The sequence below is a fragment of the Python bivittatus genome, unplaced genomic scaffold, assembly GCF_059951505.1.
Source record: "Python bivittatus isolate LINGU-HERP-01145 unplaced genomic scaffold, Pbiv_v1 ctg000020_np1212, whole genome shotgun sequence".
Taxonomy (NCBI): Eukaryota; Metazoa; Chordata; class Lepidosauria; order Squamata; family Pythonidae; genus Python; species Python bivittatus.
The window spans coordinates 119,411,727-119,434,355 of record NW_028277030.1 but is presented as its reverse complement, the minus strand read 5'-3'; the positions used below and the strand labels follow the sequence as shown (position 1 = coordinate 119,434,355).

Genomic DNA, 22,629 nt, shown 5'->3' with positions numbered 1-22,629 from the left:
TATTCAGTGCCTGGTATTAATTCCCCCTTTCAGCCCAAAGGGCTCAACTCCAGTGCCTGGTCATCAGATTCTCAGTGGCCCTGTGGAGTCTGAAGCAGCTCAGATGTTCATAGCCACCATGGACCTAACCCAAATCATTGAAAGCCTGAAGCACAGTGTGGGTCACACAATGGATCTAGTTTTTGTCTCAAGGCAGCGGCAACGTGATCTGGAATTGGGAGATGTTACTATTTTTCCCTTGTCATCGACAGGTCACTCTGATTGCTTTGGAGTTCTCTGTAATTGCTATATTGCTCCACTATAGGGAGGAAAACTCAATTGATTGGCCCACCCCAGGCTCCTGATAGATCCCACTGGGTTTCACAGATTGGGGAAGTTCCTGTGGACTTTAGCCACTCCTTGGAATGTATATGGATCCTGGAGGGTCCCAGGTTTTCAGAGTTATTCCAGGAGGTGAAACGGCAGAAGAGACACCTAGAGTGCCTTTGGGGAAAGACAAAGAGCCAATTGAACCCAATAGATATAGAGCCTTTACTAAGGATTACACCAAGGTGATAACAGCAGCAAAGTTTAGTTATTTTTCTGCTCTTATTTCATTAATGGATTGTTACCTGGCAGCCCTGTTTAAGGTGATCTTGTCATCCGAAAAGCTGTTGTGAGAACTATTTGAGGTATCTGTCAGATAAAGGTCTAGCCCACAGCCCTTCTTTTGTGGGGTACCTCAAGGCTCAATTCTCTTCCCACTCCTGTTTAACCTCTACATGAAGCTGTGGAGTGATGTAATCCATGGGGTCAGGTATCATGAGTACACTGATGATACCTGATTATATACTGTACAGTGGTACCTCGGGATACGAACTTAATCCGTTCCGTGACTCTGGGCGTATCCCGAGTTGGTCGTAACCCGAAGGAAATTTCCCCATAGGGTTCAATGTAAATCTGGTTAATCCGTTCCGCCCTCTGAATTTGGTCGCACCCCGAGGCAAATTTCCCCATAGGGTTCAATGTAAATCCGGTTAATCCGTTCCGCCCTCCGCCCGAATTTGGTCGCAACCCGAGGCAATTTCCCATAAGGTTCAATGTAATTACCGTTAATCCGTTCTGGCGTCCACGGACCACACGGAAAGCGGCCGGGCGCGGCGTGGTGCGGCGCGAAAATGGCCGGGTGCAGCGCGGCGCGGTGTGAAAACGGCCCGGCGCGGCGCGAAAACGGCCCGGCGCAGCGCGGCCTGGTGCGAAAACGGCCCGGCGCGGCCTGGCGCGGCGCGGCGCGGTGCGGCGCGAAAACAGCCCGGCGCGGCGCGAAAACAGCCCGGCGCGGCGCGAAAACGGCCGCGGACCACGCGGCAGGGCCGGAAAAACAGCCGCGGACCACGTGGCATGGGCGGAAAAATGGCCGCGGACCACGTGGCACGGGCAGAAAATGGCCGCGGACCACGTGGCACGGGCGGAAAATGGCTCGTACCCCGAGGCGGAGTTCGCAAACCGAGGTAAAATTTTGGGGCCAGAGCTGGTCGTAACCCGAAAAATTCGCAAGCAGAGGCGTTCGTATCCCGAGGTATCACTGTATCTCAATTCTTGGCCAGCCAAGCAATGCTACTGAGGTTCTGTCTCAGTGTCTGGCAGCTGTGGAGGTCTGGATGAGGAAGGTTCAGGCTCAGACTCAACCCTAGCGAGATTGAGTGGCTGTGGATTTTGAGGCCACCTGAATCTGAAGATTTTCCATCCTTGGTTTTAGATGGAGCTGCACTGTCCCAGACAGACCTGGAGTGCAACTTTGTAGCCCTCCCAGGGTCCCAGCTCCTGTTTAAAGAGCAGGTGGTTCCTGGACCTTTGCTCAAATCTCTCTTGTATGCCACCAGTGCCCATTTCTGGATTGGGATCACTCACTTGCTCACAATCACTTATGCCTTGGTCACCTCTTGTTTGGATTATTGCAACATGGCCTACGTGGGGCTGCCCTTGAAGACCATTCAGATGCTACAGCTGGTCCAGAATGCAGTGGCACAGGTAGTTATGGGAGCACCTTGGTAATTCCAAGTAACAGCACTACTTTGCAAGCTGGATTGGTTGTCAGTGGGTTTCTGTGTGCAATTCAAAGTGGTATCACATGCAAAGTCCTTCATGGTACAGGACCTGGTTATTCAGAGGACTACCTGTCTCCAACTACTTCTGTTCATTCAATAAAATCTCATTGAGTTGTTCCAGGTCCCATCACTTAAACAATGCCATCTGGAAAGAGCCAGGAAATGTGCCTTCTCTGTCACTGTATCTGCCATATGGAAATAGTATTCCCTCTCAGATCCAAATGATCCTCAAGCCTGCCTATTTTCCAAAAGGGTCTGAAGACCTGTTTCTGCCCCCCACCCCACCCCACCCCACCCCAGGCAGTGGGTCAGGAGGTTTTATAAGCCTGTATTTATTGATTGTTTCTGGCTGTTTGAACTGCCTCTGGCGCCTCTGGTTTGAGCTGCCTCTGGAGTCAGTCATGCCTTGGTCACTTCTTGATTGGAGTACTGTAATGTACTCTATATGGGGCTGCACTTGAAGACTATTCAGCAGCTGCAGCTGGTCCAGAATGGTGCGGTGCAGGCAGTGATGGGTGTGTCACGGTAGGTGCAAATGTGCCCACTGCTTTGTGAGCTGCACTGGCTGCCAGTTGGTATCCGGGTGCAATTCAAGGTGTTGGTTATCACCTATAAAGCCCTTCATGGCACAGGACCTGGCTATTTGAGAAACCACCTGTCTCCATATGTTTTTGTCTGTCATGTGAGATCTGGAGTGGGCATGCTTAGGTTCCCATCAATTAAGCAGCATCACCCTGTGGGACCCAGGAAGTGTGCCTTCTCAGTGATGGCTGCTGCAGAATGACATCTCCTTGAAGATCCATATGGCTCCCACCCTTTCGATGCTGTGCAAATTGTTAAAGACCTGGTTGTTCTCCCAGGTCTTGAATTAGGATGGTGGTTGCACCCCTTTGGTTTTTGGTTTTGTCTTCCACTCAGCTGTATTCTTTTTCCTTGATATATGTTGTTTTCTTTTTAAGTTTTAAATTGTAGGCTGCCCAGAGTTACTGCGGAGTCGGATAGCCTCAAAATTGAAATAATAGATAAATAATATATGTTTTATTATATTTATACTTTTGCTGGTTGCTATTTGCTGTATTTCAGTCTGTACACCTCCCCCCCCCCCCCGCTTAGTTGCATGTTAAGTGGATGGCTATATAAATTGAATTAATTAATTAATAAAAATAAAATAAATCTAGCAAATGTGTTGACTGGAGATAGGGAAGCTGTGAGCCAGTACATCAACAGCTGACCAGGTTGGGAAAATCTGGTTTATTCCACTGAGTCCTTCAGCTGACTCTTCTAAATCAGTTACCTATACATTAATTTTCTAGGAGGAAGCACAGTAATCTGGAGATCTTTCAAAGATTAGTGGAAGAAAAGAGCTGATAGATATAAGTCTATATCTTGTGCTATTATTCCTATATATTTAATAGCTGTCATTTGCTTACAAAGTAGTTTATAAAAGAATGTGTATTCCATCTAGCTTTTAAAGGCTAAACTCTGCAACACAGACTCATGACTGAACATCTTGACATAGCCCCTTTTCCTAAATGTAGCCATTAGGCAGAGTAATTTGGATCAAGCTATGCAAGAGAAAGATAGAATATTTACTGTTCCCACACAACTCTCTGTGTAAATACCTCTTCAGAGCTTTTATTAGCTGTAATGGAAAACTATACTGGCATTAAATTTCCATGGAGAATCTCCACTAGGGATGTAAGAGGAGTCTGCCACAGATCCCGCTGGGAACAAATTGATGACAGGATGAACACTAGCAGGAATAGAGTCTGTCTAATGCTTGTCATTCCTTAAAATAGATTTTTTAAAAAATAAATATTTGAATGACTTCTGAAGAAGAATGTTGCATGTTTACATAGTCACTTCAGGAAGCACTGCAATGAAGAAGCAGCCTGTGAAAAGAGTCCACTGCTGCTATGATTGGCCAGATGTGCCCAGGGGCTGCAGAGAAACTTCCATCCCCAATGCATCCATATGAGAGAGATGGCCAGAGGGCTGAGAATGCTGCTGGCTGCTACTTTCTAAGTCCCCTCTGTCTTCTTTCCTAGTCATGGGACCCAGAACAAAGCATATGCAGCCTATCCTGGAGTTCAGACTTCCCTCCTTTCAGTCTAGACTGGAAGCTATTAATTCAAAGAACAAGATTCTATCTAATTAATCTATCTGATTAATAGTATTTATTTAGAAGGAAAGTTGAGGTCACAATACAAGAGTTCCAGTGAGTACTCTACTTTCAAATGAGGTCCCTATATATAGGCAATCTATGGCAGCAAAACTCTTACCATTTCTTCCTGCTTTTTTAGTACAGAGGGGAGGATGTTTGCCTTTTCTGTGAAGATGGTGCAGTCTGCATTGTGTTGATTATTGCTAGTCCTTTAATTACTTTCACACTAGGCTTCCCAGTGCATACGTACAGCCAAAACCTATACAGGGAACACACATGCATCTACTCCAATTAGTCCTACACACACACACACACACACACAGAGAAAGAGAGAGAGAGAGAGAGAGAGAGAGAGAGAGACTGATGCAATACATTGCTTCACTGCACAGAAGAAAATACAGATGCCTCCTATATATGAGCTGGGAAAGGTGGAAGGAATTCTAGAAGCCATGCTCTATATGCTTTTCTTGGCTTGGTAAAAGTAAGTGCAAGGTCTTTGATCCAAAATGGATCAGATAACTTTTAGCCAGATTTTTGATGATGATGATGATGATGATGATGATTAGCATTACTGTTATTGAAATCCTTGAGAGAAAATAGAAATCAAGATGGGTGTAAATTCAATTGGACCATCCAATTTAATCATTATAAATTTCCTTAGGTCCATGCTCAATAGTAGAACAGTGTTTCGCATGTAGGATCCTAGATTTAATCTTCAGCATTTCCAATGACCTCTGGGAAAGGTTCCTATCTGAAATCCCCAAGGACAGTAGTCAGTCAATGTGCACAACACTGAACTAGATGGACCAGTATCTATTCTGGCATAAAACAGCTTCTTAGGTCATCTGAAGTGTAATTTAGTTATTTTGCTGCTGCTGTTGGATATTCCTACCATGCTCTCACACACATACAGACAGACCACCAAAAATGAGTCTTCCCTCAGGAAAGGAAATAACTGTTAAAATGAGTTTAAGATGGAGATACACCTTGTTGTTGCTGGAAACTACAGCTTAATATTTCTATTTTAATTATAACAGTCAATGTCAGAAACAACATTTTACACTGAGCCAAGAAAGGAACATTTAACTAGCCTCTGAGGTATTCCAAAACCATTCTAGTCCCAGGTTATATGCTGTATTTCAATGTCTAGATCAGTGTTTTTCAAACTTGGCAACTTTAAGATGTGTGGACTTCAACTCCCAGAATTCCCCAACCAGCAACACTCCAATTCTGGCAGTTGAAATCCACACATCTTAAAGTTGCCAAGTTTGAAAAACACTGGACTAGATGAACCAAGTGAAATTTTGCATTAAAACTAAACATCCATCTTCTCACACAATGGAGATATAAAAGGCAATTCCACTTGCTGACAGAATGACAACATGCTTTAGGCCACACGTTTCTCTGAGTTTGGATTCCAGTGCTTAGATTCTCAATCAAAACCAAGGGTTGCCTGAGACAATGTCAGTCCAGGGATCTGTTTAGCAGTACTGCCTTCTCCCTGCTCCTTTTTCAATATTAGAAAAAGCAGGCCTCTCTGTTCTAGTTTCTTGGAAGAAAATGCTGTCTTTAGATCCTGCTTATGGGCTTCCAGCATGCTTCTGATTACCTGCCCAGACCTCCAGTTGGCCCTCTAGTCTGTTGTCTGGACTAAATGGGCATTGAAAATGCATGAGATGTATCTGATCTATTGGGAACAGACCTCTTCTGGTGTTCCTATTTTCTTAAGAACAAATCATATAGTAAAACCATGGGAAATTTCTACTTCCTTTTCAATTTTCTATCAACTGTCTCAATAACTAGCTTTTGCTACAAGCTGTTTTCTTTGAACTCCTGCAAAAACTGCAGACTCAAAGTTTCATAAGAAAAAAAATTGTCTTAAAGTTTTATCTGTGAGAAAGATTACACTGTGCTTGTGGCATGCTTCTACCTCCCATAATTTTATCTTGTATAACAAGCACCAGAACAGTTTTTGTTGTTACTGGTTTGATCTGTAGATTGTGGCAAACTCTAAATCCCTGAACACAATCAATCAATCAATCAATCAAAATTTATTTATAGTCCAAGACCGAACACAATAGAAGACCAACATACAATACAATAACTGTAAAAAGAAAACTTAAAATTGCAAGAAAATCCTTAAAAAATTAGCAGTTAACATTAATAGTATGAGGGAGGAACCAGATTATTTGTAATAGCTATTGATAAGAATTTTGCAACCTTCTTAGAGGTTTCTGGTCACCCAGGAGAAGGGTAACAGCCTTCTGGTCACAATGGCAATTAGAGTTATTAACCATTGGAAGTATTAAACTTGATTGTCATTGGGTGTTCAATGGACATTTTAATAGCACATGTGAGACAGATTCTACCTCTGAGTTTGAACAGAAACAAGTTCAGCTTTCACATCAGAGGCTTCTGTATCTACCAGTTGTTGCCCTAATAGGGAGTGCCCCAATTTGAGCCAAAGTAAATAGTCTCCCATGTGGAGCATATAAAATGTTAAATACACTTCTAGGGACAGACCAGGGAGGAGGAGTGATTGTGCTAAAGGGATGGGAGACTTTGCCTCTGTCATTCTGGATATCTAGATCCCAAGTCCCCTGTTTTAGTTCAGCCAGGGTTTTATCAAGTCACAAAGTAGGTAGTGCTGACAAGGTAAGATTGCAATATACCAAATTGTCATTAATTTATCTTCTTAGGTTGGAAGAGAACCTATCCAGCAAGGTGAGATGAACTAAGGAAGTTCCCCACAGACTTGCTTCAGCCAGAATCTAAGATGACAAAGTCTTAATCAGGCCCCAAGGGAAATGCAGTCTAATTCTAGTTATGTTGGGGCATTGGAAGTTAAACGAGGAACTCATAGTAAGATTTTCAAGAATTTTGATTGGATTACTCCTAAACTAGGAGACCCCTTCTAAATACACTATATAGCATTAAACCCAGAACTTTGTCCTTAAATAGTTTAATAGCTGCTTGGACAAAATTGTTACCAAACTGACCTGCAAATTTAGCAATTGCTATAGATGCCTTTAAAGTTTTTACTAGAAGGTCTCTTGTTTGAGCAGACTAGCAGGTAAAAGATTGAAAATTGAGACCTAGATAGTTACAGGATTTTACCAGTTTGCCATTAATTGTCCATCTGATTGGGGCATTTCCTAGAGAATAACAGTACTTGGATGTGACGGAGATCTGGCTGTAACATCTGTCATCCCATTGATCACCAGGGTTGATTCGGTTTGTCCTAAATATAAATTTCAAGATTAAAAGTAGTTTAAGAGTTAATTCCTGTGTAAGCATTTATATTCATGAAATAATTCATTGCTCTTTCCATATATTTTTAGTCTTTTATACCTGGCTTAATTTCCTTCAATGTCTTCTGAAACTTTCACTATCATAAAGCTGTATCCTATCCTTCTCAAAGCAACTTAAGGACCTTTTATTCTTACAACAAGCCTGTGTCGTTAGTTGGACTGAAGAATATAAACTGGTTGGGACATCACAACCCAACCATGATTGGCTGCTAATAAGTTTGTATCAGGAATCAGGTCTTCTCTTTCCTTCCTGTTATGCATAGCCATCCTATTTTACCTTATCTCACACTTCCTTTGATGGATAAGCAGTTTGTTAGTAGCCTTCAATGTTCAAGTGAGGCTTTTCAATAAGTGTTCATATTTAGAAGATTGTTCCTTAATATAGACAACTTCTGTCCAACTCCAGTTAATACTAATAGGAACAGGTATGGGTATATTGTTTTCCTCCAAGTGAAAATGGAAACCTGGATCAGACTTTTATCTGTATTTTTCTCTGCTAAAGTTGCCTCTGAGTTGAGCTTGTCTCCTTGTGGCTTATATGGACACATCTGTTCTGCTTTCTAACATGATATGGAGACCAGTTTGTTTGCCATTGCCTTCTTCTGTGTTTATTTTCCTCGACTTTCCAGTTTGGCTTCCTAGCAGGGGGAGAGATAGACCAGAGAAATGGCATGATCTACCTCCACTTCTGAAATCTCAAAGAGGTATGAAACTCAATGATAGTGCCTAATGGACACTTCTTAATATATACCTCAAAAGAGCTAGCCCATCCTTTCCCATTTGGTTGGTCACATTTTTTGGATTATAGTTCCTATTATCTCCACTCACATTGGCTGGAGATAATGGAACCAGAGTCCAAAGTAAGTAAGGGAGGTCAAGCGAGGCTAGCATATTGCTGATAAGCATTTGCCACCCTTCCCCCCCCCGCCCCCCCGGCTTTCACTGTTTGTCTTCTTCCGGCATTACACAGTTCAAAATTTCATCAGCATCATCAAAAATAAAAGGGAAAAGCATGCCATTGTTGGTTTCTTTTTTCCCATGAGAACCTTTGACTTTGTGGTTGCTTCAGGAAGTTGACTTAAGAATTTAAAATGAAGTGGTGGTTTTTCTTTTTGGGGAGTTTTAGAACAAAGACCCAACTATTGATAGTTCAAATATAGCTCAAGTGTGTTATTAAGTGTAAGGCCTGTCTTGTCCCATGATGCCCACTGTGAAACCATTGCAAACTATTTCATTCAGATTATAGACAGGTGATACAGACAGTGGTATCTACTTTATTTTAGATGTCTAGCTACATCTTATATCAAAAAGGTGGTGGAGGAGGGTTAGAAAAACCTTTGAACGGAACTTTCCACTTTCAGAGACAAGCTTAGTAATGTCAAGATTGCTTTTTAGTGGCTGTGTTCACATGATGTCTGTACTCCTGATTAATTGAACTTTGGCTTACTAAACCCAACTTCTGGGATTCATATGACGTACCGTGAATCATACTGTTATACTATGCCAAAGTTTTTAAATGAGCACTCATGGGCATATTGGACCAGGTTCGCCACCTGCTAATAAGAACAAACATTTACAACTCACTTCTCTCTATTGTTTTTCCATGTTTCTACAGTTTCTACAGTGGTCTATGAAGGGAACTTCCCATGCGGTTTTGTTAACTGATGCCTGTCTGAGCTTGCCTTATACTTCCTCTCTATCTCTTTCTTTCTTTCTTTCTTTCTTTCTTTCTTTCTTTCTTTCTTTCTTTCTTTCTTTCTTTCTTTCTTTCTTTCTTTCTTTCTAACGTTTCCTTCAAGATGTTAAATGCAAAAGCAGGGATTCTCTGACTACTCGTAAGGGAAGTTGTAGTTACATGTTGCCTTTCAGAGCTCCATTATATCTCCAATGCTTTTCCATACCTACATGAAGATACTGGGCAGATCATTAGAAGATTTGGAACTGGGTGCTCTCAGTAAACCAATGGCACCCAAATCTGTATCTTGCTACCATTCTCAAGTACTGATATGATTCCCCCGAATACTTGCAATTTGTTGGATGAACCCAATGAGTACCAATAATCATTCTGAGAAATCACAGTTCCAGAGAGATGGTAGATATGTCTGTTCTGAATAGGGTCACTGAAGGGATGTGTCTGCAACCTGGGAGGCAATCCTATCAAGGCCTTTTATCAGTTCGGGTTAACACAGCAGGTGCATCTCTTACTTGAGGAGAATTAATGTGACTACCACAATGACTTCTACATGCAACAGCCTTTATATCTCATCTGAAAACTTTATTTGGCACAGATCTCAGCAGCCAGGTTTGATTCTGGAAGAGTGGAAAGAGACCACATTACCCTTGTGCTCAAAGCATTGCAAGAACTTCCAATTTACTTCTGGGTGAAATACAACATGGTAGTTTTTATCTTTAAATTCCTGTATGGGTTGAGCCCAAGTTACTTGAACAAATTTTTCTTTCTGCATGATTCCCTGCTCACTTCAGTAACGCCATCTGAGAAGTATTGTCGAAGGCTTTCATGGCTGGCATACGATGGCTGGTGTGGGTCTGGGCACAGTGAGAACTGCTCCTGTCTGTGCTCCTGCTCTCTGAAGATGCCGGTCACAGATGCTGGCGAAACGTTAGGAAACAAAACTTCCAGAACACGGCCACACAGCCTGGAAGACCCACACCAACCATCTGAGAAGGTCTGCTCCCAATTTTGCCACTGGGTTTGGTTTGTCTTGGGGGAATTCCAGGTTGAATGGTTTCTACAGTTGCCCCAAATCTTTTGAATGCTCTCCCCATAGACAGAAGAAAAAAAACACCCTAAAACATATTTTTAAAATAGTGGTGTAATTGTTGGTTTTAATTGTTTTAATATAACTGGTTTTAATTTTGATTACATAGTTTATTGTAAACTGCAGGAGATCTTGGTAGTCAGAATATTTAGCTTATTCTCTTGGTAGAATAAGCTAAATAAATTAAAAAATGAAAGGAGGTTGTAGTTACAAGCCCTGCCATGTGACATTTCCATGTGCAGGAGGACTTTGATGAAGTCCTCCTTTTAAGTATGCAATCCACACCTCTGTACTATGGGTTGAAAAAAATAATCAGGTTTTTATTGATTTTTAGGATGTTCATGAGAAATAATGGTATGGCAGATAACAAGATTTTCTTGTTATTTATTCTTCTTATTGTTCTTTAAATGTAAAGCATTAATTCTGTCTGCCCTGTGGTAAGCATTTATGTATCATTAAATGAAGAGGACGAAGGCAGATATAGATCTGAATAAAATCTGTATTTGCCAACCTATGTGTATAGATTTAAATTTAGAAATAATGTTTTTAAATGAAACATAAAGCAATTGTTTTAACTAAAGTGAGGGAAACTGTCACCAAGAGACCTGTGTATCTGTTGCATTTGCTGTCTCAGATACTGCTTGGCGGCAAGTTTCTGTCCATTGCTTTCCTTTCTTTTTACCACTGTCTTTAAACCAGGCATGGAACAGCCTTGAAACAGAGGACTTCAAATAAGGAATGCTTTCCACTATATGTGAAATAGGGTACACTGCCACTTCTCACTTTTGCTTTTTATTAGCTCTAGAATAAAGGGCAGAGCTGTTCTGCTACCTATTGTCATTTTCCTGACTCTAGAGGCGAAGTGGCAAAACTGTCAAGAAAAAACAGTTCATCTATAAGATCGCTGGTCCTTGAAACAATTGAGGGGCGTAATTTGAGCAGCAAGTCTCCCCTGAGCTTGAAGAGCTTCAAGTGGGCTGCCTGTTGTAAGAAAAGCTGTTGAAACCAGAGTAACTCAATTAGGCAGAACATCTTTGGGTTACACTCCAGGAAAAGAAAATATAATTCATCTAAACACGAACTGCAACTCAGCTCAGGAGCTGATAAACAGCTCCAGCAGTCTGTCAGCCCTGGTCTTGGCTGCTGTAAGGAATGACCATGAATGAATGTCTGGAGATTTCAGGAGCTGCAAAATAGGGTACCTTGCCTCCTGGGTGTTTGAAATTTTTCAACCTCCATTCTGGGAAACCTTCTAGGTGAATGAAAGATACCGAGGGATGATGAGGGTGTTGCAAACCAACATCTGGTCTTCAACATTCTGGTTTCTTGGCAACCTAGGCAGATGTGACTGTGTGGTAGAGTCATACCCTCTAGTTTGTAGTTCCAGCCTGCTTTAAAGCAGCCCACTAAATACTGTGAAAAAAGAGGCTATCCAATGAGGACAAAAGAAGGGATGGAATTTTATAAAATATGCATGTGCTTACTTATACACATCCGTGCAAAGCTCAAAGTTATTATGGCTCTTGTTCCCCTTCCCCCCCACTAGTATTAAAATCTCATGTCTGAAATGTTTTTGCCAGCCATGGATGTAATCGATCGGTGCAATATCCTTGTGATTACAGTGTGGGTACATATACTTCCAGAGGGAACTGTCAATCATGGACTGAAAACAATAGCCCTAACTCCCTAACCCTAACCCCAACCCTAACGGCACACAAAAAAAGCACAAGGCAACCAAAGTAAGCAGAGGGAATCAGTCGGGGCGTGAAACTCACCGGCAGGGAAAAACTTTTTGGCAAGCCAAAAAGCAACAAAAACTGTTATTATAATTTCTGTTGTTACACACAACTTTTTCACGAGCTGAGGTCTGCACTTGGCCTTTGAGTGGCAGCCCAAAAGCTGCACTTCAAAAACAAAAAACCAAAACCACCACACCACCCAAAATTAGATTTAATGTAATTTAATCATTTATATCAGATAAGTTAACATGATTACCCTCCAGTCATATATTTAAAAACTTCCCCTTTCTGTTATATTAAAAATGATAACTTGGATCATTTAATCAAATGATCAAAAGTTGTTAAAAATGATAACAACTTTTGGATGCCATGTGTAACTTCAGATAGTGTGTTTCTGATATAAATAGGAGTGCGTTGGAGTGCGAAAGTGACCTCTGTGCTTCCTCAGTCTCTGGGGCCAGGTGCTAATTGTTGTTAGCTACAGTAACTTCATGGAACCCTGGGATTTTCTTGTTTAAGATTCTTTGCTTTTAAACCAAGTAGATCAGCCCTTCAAATACAAGATGCCTTTCAACAGAACACTGTCCAAATACAGGCCTGCCTTCTTTAATAGAGGACAAATCCAGCCTGAACACAGCATTCCTGTCCCACAGTCTGAATGGTCAGATGATCTCAAAGGCCAATGGAGACATAAAAAGTCACCATATCCAACCTGGGTCTTCAGTTTTACACAAACATTTAAATATAGAAGAAGCAGGAAGCACTGTGTATGTGTGTGTGCGCGTGTGCATGTGTGTGTGTGCATTCTAGTACATCTTAGCAACTTGCTTTTTTGAATAGTTTAGCTTTGGAGACATATTCTGCCACTGACCTTTATGAACTTTACACTTTGCTAAGTAGGGCTGATCTCAGTGTTTGGCTGGTATCTGATCATGAGATTAGTCGTCATGATGAGTAATAGCAGAGAAGCTTCACTGAAAGGCAGCTCATCCTCTCTAGCTGATCTTCCCTGGCAATGTGCAGATGCAGGCTGCACTCGGTATTAGAGGAAGGATGACCACCTCTCTGGACTTGTGCCCCTTATGTCGAGGGCAGAGGCAACGGCCTTGAAGGATAGGAGGAACAGTCACTAGCAAGGCAGCATCAGATAAAAGGGGCCTGAGCATGGGCCAAGAAAATAACTGGAGAAAACGTCTCAGACAAGCCCCTCCCTAGTTCACATAAAAATAAAGGGAGGGAGGGGCAAACACGTTCAGACTTGCAAGATTGATGTCAGCCCTACAAGTTAGAACAGACTAAGAAACCAATGCCATATAGGTTAGTTCTGCTTTTATTGTAGCAGCTATAGTAACCAAATCTTGCAACCGAACTATAGAAAACCTCCTGCCCATTGCATGATGTGTTAGGAGTCTCACTGCATTCACCTGCTTGGTGAGAACTGAACAGCTTGGCAAGATCAGCTGAGACTGACAGGTATAGGGGGTAAATGCAATTTGAAAGGACTGTCCCACTGTCCAAAGCAGTTGAGACCTCCCAGGGAACCAAGTGGAGTGCCTACGCCAGTCTTTAACCAGCCAATAAAAACTGGGTCAGCCCCACTCACAGGGTGGGTGGTGAAGCCTCTCTGATTGTACTCATGACAAACAATGCGTTGATTTAAGAAAGAAAGGACTACTTTAATACTGGGACTGCCACCAAGCCTATCTCAGGATGGGCTAGGGATCAAATGAAGGCAATGTCATGGGGACGCAGCAGAAAAAGGTGGTTGTCAGGGCATATTCATGTCATGGTTAGATGGTGCTCTTTTGTTGCATCTCAGGATTGCCAGCCAAAGTTGGTAAACATGGTTAGAGGGAGAGCAGCAAGGAGACCCTTGAGACTTAGCCAGAAGATCATGTAAAGGGAACCTCTGGATGGCAGTACTCTAGGACTGGTAATAAAGGGGTGGGGCTTTGACTGCATAGTGGATTGCATGGTTGCGGCCACCATTTTGACGTTTTTGACTCCACCCCTGCATGTGGACTTTGGCAGGAAGAGAAACCTAGCTTGAAAAGAGACAGAAGTGTTTGCCTAATCCATTTGGTGCCCACGCTTTGCGATACCACAATCCCCTAAAATAATAAATGAATTTGTATGACTGTTAAATGCATTTTTATTCTCCCTATGAATAAAACTAATGATCACTTTGGTGTTGAGATTGGGCAAGAAATAAACATGCCACTTTGAATTGTTGAATTTTAAGCCATATATCACAGGAGCTTTCAAACATTGTGGTACAGTAATCGTCCACTGGGGTTTTGCCCAGGGTGAGTTTTGACAGGGTCCGGATTTGCCTGGGCAATTCTGATCAATTTCTTTTTAAAAATTATAAAACCCCCTCCCCCACCAGTTGTTGGCAGCCACCTGGTAGATGCCAAGAGTTTGGTCCCTTTTCTGAATAACCAAAAACATCAAGCAAGCAATCATTAACAGTTTAGAGGGCTTTTTTTATAAGAGAAAAGAATGGGAAGAAAAGCAGATACCCCAGGATTCAAACCAACATGCTCTCCATAGACTGTAAGCTGGAAAAATTAGTAAGAGAATGTGTTGCATGTTGGAGGGTTAAGATTTATAGGAGAAGAGAAGCTGAAGGAGAAGAAAAGTTGCAGGCCTCGTGTCATCTTGTTAATAAAACAATTAGGTCTGAAAGATTCCCAAGAATGTTAGAATCACCTGAGTGTAAGAACATTGATCTCAGAGAGTGGTGGGTGGCATAAGAAATGACTGATTAACAGAGTTGCGGATGATGAGTATGGGGAGAAAAATCTTCAAGTCTCTTCATCTGAAGAAAATTGAGGACAGCTTTGAGTTGTGTCTGAGCCATGGGTGTGGCGCATCTTGCTTCATTAATAAGTAAATAAACTGTCAACAAGAATTATCATACCTCTGTAACTATTTATTGTAGAGCAAAGTTCTTTAAGAACATTCTCTGCCACCCTTTTGACCCTCCAAGCTAGTTGTTCCAGAACTGCTCATGATCCATTGCCTTCCCTCATCCTGTGGTCTGCCATGTCTCAAAGCTCCTTGAAACAGAAATCTGTCCTTCAAGACTCTGGGAACCACCACAAAACTGATGGTGCTATGTAAATAAATGCTCTGGGTTTATCAGGCTTGTGGACAGAATTCAAGGCTCTGTTTTTTTTTTAAACAGTTTACTATACTCCTACGTACGATGCAGGAGTCTCTTGAATACTGTGGCAAATTCTGTTGATTTATATGTTTTAAATTATATATTCAATATAATATTTAATATCCCACTGTAGTTCTTGAAAGCCTCTGGAATGAATCTTTAGAGTAACAATTTGGCCAAGACCAGAACTGTTGCCTTCTCAGTATGGGCTCTGGATTACACAGAAGGAGATGGTGGATGAAAAACCCAGTCTTGTGCATATTTACTTGGGAGGATCTCTCAGATGTTTCAGTGGAATTTAGGATAGCAGACTAAAAGGACTGCCAATACAGATATTCTCAGTGAGGAGCCTGCTGTGGAAGCATGCTCAAACATTTCTGGGAAATCTTATCTGGCCCAGGATCAGGGGCAGCCTGTTCTTCTGGTTTTTGAGCAAAAGATCTGGTGTGCATGGTGCTGACTGAAACTAGAGATGGGCAGTCATGAAGTAATATGACCCCTTCCCAGTTATGCCCAGAGGGAAGTGCCTGTCTTTTCTATCACACAGCCATTCGCCAGAGTAGCTTTTTCTAATTTACTCCTGAGTATGTGTGTGTGTGTGTGTGTGTATGTATGTATGTGTGTGTGTGTGTGTGTGTGTGTATATATATATATATATATATATATATATATATATATGTATGTATGTATATGTGTATGTATGCATGTATACACCCACACACACATATATACACCTATACCTACATACGTACATACACACACATATATATATGTGTGTGTGTGTATCAATCATTCATACATATACATACAACCCACTTATCTACAAACTTACTAAACAGGACTACCCAGTTTTAAGTAAGTAAATAAATATTGCAATAAAACAAGGAAAGGAAATGCATATTCCTCAAGACCACCACAGGACGCAAATATGCAATTTAATCAAAATCAGCATGTTCCTAGGCTGATGTCATCTAGAGTCATAAAGGAAAAGAAAGCTAGATATTTTAAAAAATGGGAACAAAGTATTCTTTAAAACAATTTAGCAAATCTATCTGCCCAAAATTTTTTAAAAAGATCTTTTAAAGAAGTTTTATGCCCAAAGAAAGAAAGGCAGGCAGGCAGGCATATAAGATATTGGCAAAGGAAAGGGAGATAAAGATGAAGAACATAGCTGAACAATGGGGATGGATTGGTAATTGGAAGAATGTGGAATCAAAGATTTGGAAGTCACCCTATAATCCACTAATCCCAACCCAGGGCATCACTCAGGCAGTTGAAAACATCAAGCACTGTAGGAGCAGGAGGGCAGAGACTGAGCTTTCTAACACACAGTGGGTGCTCGCTCGCTCTCTCTCTCTCTCTCTCTCTCTCTCACACACACACACACACACACACACACACACACGATGCAGTAAATAAAACCTCACTTCACACGTAACAGGGGCTCTGTTTTCCCTTTCCACTTTTCAGGTGCTAGCAGAGCAGCCACCCTCTGCTCGATGGGAAGGCCGGGGAAAGAGGGGCTTCCAGCGCTGGTCAGAAGAGTCCATTCTCCAGGCTGGGCTGGGCTGGGCTGGGCACCACCTTCTCAGGAGGAAGAAACAGGAGCTACCCCTGCTCTGCATCAACCCTTCTTCGCTTTATTTACTGAAGCTTATCTCCATAAGTTTTATTGCTCTATCTGGGATTTGTCTTAGAACAGGGGTTCATTTTTGCCCTTAGTAGGAGGTCTTTAATGCCTGTTGATTTTAATTTTCCATTTTATGAACGTCCCTTTATAATTATCCCTTTATTATTTGTAAACTGGCTTGAGGCAGTTTTGCCTTAAAAGCAGGCAAAAAAGGTTTGAAATTAATAAGGAATAAAGGAGTAAGATATGGTTGCTGGCTTCCGTCTGACAGCATAGAACTGAGATGGGCAACATGTGGCTCTCCAGATATTATTGAACTCCAGCTTTGTAGCCAACTGGCCCAGGGTTAAAAGATGATGGGAGGTGTAGCCCAGCAGCGTCCAAATTCTGAAGGGATACCTATGGGCCATTTCTGGCATCAAAAGGGAAGCAAAAGTGTGAATATCTACAGAGTTTGACTGTTAGCCCACTCATTTTTCTTTTTCTTTTTAAAAGATATGATGATGATGATGATGATGATAAAATGCAGAGGAAAAAAAGGGTCTGCATTGGAAAGTAACAACTGAATAACAAAAAAGAAACAACTACTAAGCATGAATAAAACAAATAAAAACATTACAGGAAAACTTGCTAGTAACACATCCTCCCCTTCCCTTTGTTTCCCCAGTAAACCACAACCTAGATATATAGGCTTTACATTAAACACTAAAAATTGTTGCTTGTATCTGTTTTAATCCTTTCATCTATTATTCTTGATTAGTGCCATAATTTTCTTCCTAAAACCATATTCCAAATGTCTAAATTTGCCTTGCTATGTAATTATTAATAGATTTTTATCATATATATGTTAACTCAAGGTGATGGACATACCTGTGCCCTATTTTCCCACAACAACCCTGTGAGGTGGGTTGAGTTGAGAGGGAGTGACTGGCCCAAAGTCCCCCAGCTGGCTTTCATGCCTAAGGGAGGCTAGAACTCACAGTCTCCTGCTTTCTAGACCATCTTAGCCACTACACCAAACTGCCTTTCCATATTGTGTAGTATATAATGTCAAGTATGTAAGTAAGCCATTCTTGCTTATATTTGGTTAAACTTCTATTATGGATATATACTGTCAATTTTGCCATTGCTGCACATTCTGCAATTTTACCAATCTGGTATCATCGGCAAAGTTCCCCTTTTCCAAAAATCCTGCCAAATTTGTTCTTGCAGCTGTCAGCATTTATCTTAGTAAACTGTGATATTTTTTCATTCATGTTTTCTGGAATAGTACCTAATAAGAATATTTGTGGTTTCAGTTCAAATTTTATTTTTGGGATTTTCTGAATATTTTCATGTATTTCTTTCCGATACTTTTGAGGGGGTTTTCTTCTTTTTTTCTAAGAGTTTCCTGTCTTTCTTGGTTGCCGTCCAGCAGCCATCTAGATCTGTGCAGCGCTCATCAGGCCACTCCATAAGCGTTCCTGAAAAAGCGGAGCTTTAGAAATGGGCTTCCTATATGTGGAACACACTCTGGTTCTGTGGCAGTGACAACTTTGTACATCAATAGGCCAATATTCCTTTTTCAAATGAGGTGAATAAAGCAGCTGTGGAAGAAGATGTTCTGGTCTCTTGCTCAGCAAAAACAACATTCATGGAGGACAGAGGCCAGCAACCAGACCGAAGAGGACAGCAACACCAGACCTACCAGGCCAATTCAAGCCAAGCAGATCAGTGAACTGGACCACGTCTTCCCAAGACTCTTCCTCCATGTGCCCTAGATTGTCCGCTGGTAAGGTCCTGGGCCAGAATAAGAGGGAAAACACTGTTTATACACTGGAACATCTAAAGCCAAATTTGGGCTGCCTCAGCAGCAGTTTGGTGATGGGATGGGGGTGACATGTTTTCTACAAACCCCGGAGTGCCTTCATGCCATGGCAGACAGTATGTGAGGCTAAACCCTGAGTGTCATCTGGTTGGATTCCTCTTCTGGGAACACAGACTGATTCCGGCAGGCAGCAGTCACTTAGCAATATAGGAGCAATAAGTTGGCATCACCATGTAGATTTCCCAGCTTGGCCCAGAGTTCAGCTACATCCAGAGCATTTTGAGAAATAATAAATGATAGTACAGTAAGGGATGTTGAATTATGAAAATTCTAGCTGACGTGTATAAAAAAATCATTCAAGAGATAATCACTTTATTCCAGTTCTAGATACAGATAGGTTTGTAGGCTGAGATCAGGAGCGCGCAGCCTGCTTTGGGTGAAGGTCTCTATTTACCTTTGAGTGGCATATAGGGCAGGTCAAGGAGGAAAAAAACCCTAAATTTGGTTTACGTTTACACTTAAATTTAATTAATTAAATCTAGTCGATATGTATTCCATAATTTTGCCCTTCTGTCACATTAGAAATTACAATTTGATGGCAACTTCTGGAGCTGTCCTGCAGGCTATGCCAAGAGCTTGAAGGGTTCCAGGGTAACAGAGGATTTTGGTTCCTCAAAGGAACGTTTGAGTCCCCAGGAACGCCAAAATGAGCCTCTTGCCACAGATCAGTGTTTCTCAATCTCAGTGCTGGCTGGGGGATTCTGGGAGTCGAAGCCCACACATCTTAAAGTTGCTGAGGTTGAGAAACACTGCCGTAGATGAACCATACTATCTTGGGAAGTCTTGGTTGTGAGCATTTTTTTATTAACCTTAGAAAATAGCTATTGATCAAAATTCTGAATACCATTAGTAAATACTGTACATTTTTTTTTCAATTGCTGTAGTTTTACCTTGTGATTTCAGAGAAGAACCAGGATGCTTTGGGGTTGCCATTTTACACTGCAAACTCCCTGGAGGGCTGTTGAGGTTGGAAAAGATGACCATTAAAAAAACAAAATAAATTAAATCATAGGCCTACCTATTTTCCTTAGAGGAAGAGGTTGGGATTTGTTTGCTTCCTTGCTGAACTCACCCGCACAAGGGGCGAGGGGAGGGGGGGGGGACAATCAGTGACTGAAGGGGAGGGAATCACACGCCATAGCACACACTTAACCAGTTGGAGTGGAGACATTGCTGAAATAAAACAAAATGCAACAGATGGACTGCACAACACCTGCTTGTGTTGACAGAGATTGGAAAAACACCTTCTGATGTGGAGTAAGAAAAGACAGGTGGATATTACCTTCACATAGTGGCAGGTTGATGATAATGTTGTGTATCCATGTCCTCCAGGGTTAGTCAGCGGGCCGTCCTAACAGCAGAGTAAGCAGAACAGGCAGGTGAGCCATATCTTGATTTTATTGGGAATTTATTGAGTGTAATTGATACTATCCCTTGTTTTCCCTCTGTTTCCTGTCACAGTAAGCCTTATTTTTATGTCTAGGGATTTAGCAACATTTATATAACATGAGAAAGTTTCAGTAAAACCTTCCCTAGAAACAAAACTGGGCGGTTCCATAGCTACGCCTTGTGTTTCAAGATTGGCACAAGGTTTGTTAAGTTCGGTATTCCTGAGCGTCGGTCAGGAAATCAAAGCACCTTCCTTTCTATTTCCGTAGAGCTGGTCTGAAGGGAGAAAAGCTAAGAATTCCTCAGTCAGACAGGGTAGAGGGTATCAATATCTTCAAGCTGATTGGTGGCAGTTTATCAAAATTATCTTTTACTGAGGGCCCTTGGGAGAAGGGGGTCTGCCAATAAAGTTTTAAACTTATCTCTCCTCCGGGTCTGTAACAAACACTAATTATTTAAGCACTAAATCCCTGACCATTTGGGGAAAGCTGCAGTACATGCATAGAGGGCTGGGTTTTTAAATAGCCATCACATAATTAACAACTGTGAAGGAGAGGGTTGCCAGCCGTGTAAAAAAGAATCCCAGATGTTACAACAAATCAGAATGTTTTAAATACCCTCTCAGCTTTAGTTGGATCCAACTTAAAGTAGGACAGAGCAATCTTTAAAATATAAATAATTCCTCGTTCTCATATATTTCAACAGCGCACGCTTGATGTTCTTCTGTGGAAATTGGTGAGGCTTAGAAATTCTTCACTCTGGCTGGCATCCAATGGTATCCAAATCCCATTTCATGGGCTGGAAATCTCTTTGTTTAAAATAATTAATTAATTAATTAATTAATAATTAATAATTGTATAATATAAATTATTCCATTTGCAAACCTGCTTGCCTTTTTTCCTTTTGCGCTTGATGCTTCCATTTGCCGACAAATACTGCTTCTTGGAATGTTCACCACAACAATGGATCGTTGCATCAACTTGTCGCTCTGATACACGCAGCTCATTTGCAAATGCAATCCAGTGCGGAAAAGAAATATAGGGTGGGTTTTTTTTGTTTTGTTTTGTAGTTCTCTAACAGCCTGAATGAAGTTGATTAGAAATCAAGTAGGGAGGAATGTTTTAGCAGAAAACAAAGGAATTGTTTCACTTCAGATCTCATTAGTTTAGGAAATCATTAGTAAAGCAAAGCATGAAAGATGTAACATGACGCTGAGGTGGCTGAGCCATCAGGGATAATCTAACTCCAAGCTTTCTTATTCAGTAACAGCATTCTGATTAGTCCTCCAAGATCCATCTGCAGAGTACAGCCTCTGCTACGCTTTGCAAACTGAAAATTAATCACAGCAACATACTGAGACTCTAATTTCCAGAGAATTGAATGTATTCGTCAGAATGTATTCATAAGAAATTCATAATTTCCCATGGTTGGTTCACACATGCCTAAACTGGTGCTCTCCTATCACTTCCCAGCCAGCTGCTGAGAAGATGGCTGTTCCAGTGTAACACATTTGGGGGCACCAAACTGAGAGAAGCTAGTATAGTTGTTCTTTTCTATTGCCCCACTACCCGACCAATGAAGGATTTGATTTGGTTTGATGGATTGCCATACCAGGGATTGCCATGGATTACCACACCCCTGATTTGACAAGGAGGGATATGTCCTTGCCCCAGTTGTTATGCTGCCAATTTGGAGTAATTTGACAGAGTTCTATACATGTGGAGGGAGACAAGGGGAACAGCCACAGCCAAGGAACGGTCAGATAAGAGGCAGCTTAGCCTGCAAAAGGAATGTGGGCATGGCAAACATCTCAGAAGGGATCCTCCCTAGTTTCTTGGGCTGTAAAGATGAGGAGGGAGAAATGTACCTTCAGACTTGCAGGACTCTGCTAATGTAACCTTACAATGAAGTAGAATTAGTTCATCTGGGTGTGCTTCCTGTCTGGACTACCTCGCCAAGCTGACAGTAACTTTAAAGATGAAAATATAAGTTTTCAGTGCTGTAGCAAAATACAGAGCTCTCCAGATCACGGTAAAAGAGTTTTTTTCAAAATGAGTTTCAAAAGATAATATAAGGCTCTGGATTGACCAGAAGATGGTTCTAGTCTGCTACAAATTAAAAAAAAAAAAAAAAAAACTTTTGTAAAGAAATTGGAATAGGATTCAAATTTGTACAGAATACAAGAAAACTATAGCAGAATTAATACTGTTATGCTCAACTTGAAGAATGGATAAAGATTGAAATTACCCACATTTCACTAGCAGTACAGAGAAATAGAAATATAAGGCAATGAAAATTGACTTACGGTAGTACCAAACAGAAAACAAATTAAACCTAGCACAGGTTCCTAGCTAAACATTTTATGTATTTCTACAGAAATAGTAGTTTCTAAAGAAAAATTTCTGCTGCTTGAATTTGCTGGACATTTCTGGCTTTTTGGAAATTCCAAACTTTAATCAGAGACGCTGGGGAAAATGTTAGTCCCAAGCTTAC

The 22,629-nt window shown here is 41.4% G+C and overlaps 1 long non-coding RNA gene across 1 annotated transcript; it reads right to left on the bottom strand.

Annotated features, from left to right (window-relative positions):
* Positions 1-18,612: 18,612 nt before the first annotated feature.
* On the bottom strand, positions 18,613-21,645 carry LOC148217165 (uncharacterized). The gene is made up of 4 exons (XR_015798036.1): positions 21,021-21,645; positions 20,030-20,098; positions 19,638-19,705; positions 18,613-18,950 (listed from the first exon to the last, which is right to left on the bottom strand). It is a non-coding gene; the product is annotated as an uncharacterized LOC148217165 (long non-coding RNA).
* Between the last annotated feature and the right edge of the window lie 984 nt (positions 21,646-22,629).